Source organism: Drosophila gunungcola, unplaced genomic scaffold (assembly GCF_025200985.1).
Source record: "Drosophila gunungcola strain Sukarami unplaced genomic scaffold, Dgunungcola_SK_2 000058F, whole genome shotgun sequence".
In the NCBI taxonomy this organism is placed as follows: Eukaryota; Metazoa; Arthropoda; class Insecta; order Diptera; family Drosophilidae; genus Drosophila; species Drosophila gunungcola.
The window spans coordinates 610,967-613,071 of NW_026453221.1; positions in this window are offsets into that span (position 1 = coordinate 610,967).

Genomic DNA, 2,105 nt, shown 5'->3' on the forward strand with positions numbered 1-2,105 from the left:
TAACTTTAATGATTTGCATAGGCTACTAGATTTAATATTCATCAATTCTATTGTTCATTCCTCGGTAAGCCTTGCTGAATTTAGTATTTCTAGTTGTGATGTTCTTCATAAGCCCTTATGCTTTAATATTGAATTTTATAATTTCTTACCAGTTGTTAGCTTTATTCCTATGTATAATTTTGATCATGCCAGCTTGGTTGCCGTAAATGCCTCACGTCTATGGATTGGGTTTCCTTGCTATCAAATGCTTGCATTGAGACCAATTACAATAACTTTCTTGTCGCTTTAAAAAATTTTCTTGACAGCACTCGTTCAATTAAGGTACGGGGTTCCTATAGGCTTCCTTGGTATAAAAAGGTCTCCAGAAATATAAAAATCTAAGATATAAGTTCTACAAACGGTTCATTAGTTGGGATAATCCATTAAATCGTGATAGATATAGACAATATAAGAGGGAATTTGAGTTTCTTAAAAAATTTCTATATAATCAATACATATCCGACATTGAAAATAGCTTAAAGTCAAATCCAAATGGAGTTTTATTAATTCAAAGAAATCTTACTCTTCCATACCGTCAACTCTGTCATATAACAATACTACCGCTAGTTCTGGGACAAATATTGCAAACTTATTTGCTTTCTTTTTTTCGGCCAATTTTGAGCCTGCTTGTGACTGCAATGACCAGCAAATTCTAAATAACATTCCAGAAATTTGAATTATTGGTACCCTTGAAATTAATGTTGAGGACATTTCTGAAGCTATTTTGCAATTTGACGACTCCATTTAGCCTGACATTGATGGAGTTTCTTCATTTTTTCTTAAAAAATTGTATCACATTCTTCTCAACCCCTTAAGATGATCTTCTCGTCTTCGCTACTTCAGGGAAAATTTATTTCTAGATGGAAAATCGCCAAAATTCTACCGGTTCATATGATAAAGGCGGAAGCAAGTCTGAGGTTTCTAATTACAGGCCGATTGCTAAAATTAGCAATATTGCAAAGCTATTCGAGAGAATTGTAGTTAAAAAATTATCCTTCCTGATACGTACTTATATTGACCCTTATCAGCACGGGTTCATGCCTGCCCGTTCTACTACCTCGAATTTAGCTATTTTCGCGAAACATTGCATACAAGCCTTTGAGTTACATTCCCAAGTGAACACAGTTTATACTGATTTTGCCAAGGCTTTTGATAAGGTTTCTCACTCTGCCTTGCAAGCAAAACTTTTTAAGCTTGGTATTCACGGCTCTTTTCTAAATTGGATCTCTTCCTATTTGGCAAACCGATCCTATTATGTTGAAGTCAGCGGGTTTGTTTCTAACCTCTTTGACCTCTGGTCTTCCTCAAGGCAGTTCTCTTTTCATTATTTTCATTAATGATATTTGTTTCTGCATTCAATCTGCCAAGTATCTTCTTAATGCGGATGACCTTAAAATATACATGCCAGTGAATTCCTTAAATGACAGTTCTTTGCTACAATCGGACTTGAACTAAATCAGTTTATGGTGTATTTAGAACAATTTACCTCTCAAGCTAAATAAATGTTATGTTGTTCGCTATAGTAAATGTATCTTAAATATTCTTTCTACATATGTTATCAATAACCATTCACTCTCTGCACTTACTGAGATTATGGACAGTAAATTTTTGTTTATTAACCATATGAACCATGTTCTGCCGAAGGCATATGCAATGTTCGGATTACTATACTTTTTAAGGACCCATACTCACGACTGACAGTGTTCTCAGCATTTGTGCGTTCAAGAGTGGAATATGCTTCCTTTATTTGGAACCCGTCAAGTGTTGTTCATATCAATAGAATTGAGAGGCTGCAGAAAAAGTACCTAAAATTTGCACTTCAGCCGTTAAACTTTTCGGAACCTTTGCCAGCTTACTCTAGCCAATGTTGCCTACTGCATTCCTGCAGTCTAGAAGATCGCCGTTCGATAGCGAGCTTGCTCTTTATCAATGATGTTATAATTGGTAATATAGATAATCCATTCATATTAAGCTCAATTAAATTCGATATCCCTGCCAGGAGTCTCCGTACCATCATCCCATTTTTTGAAAGTGCTGCGAGGACAAACTATGCGCGTAGCCACTAA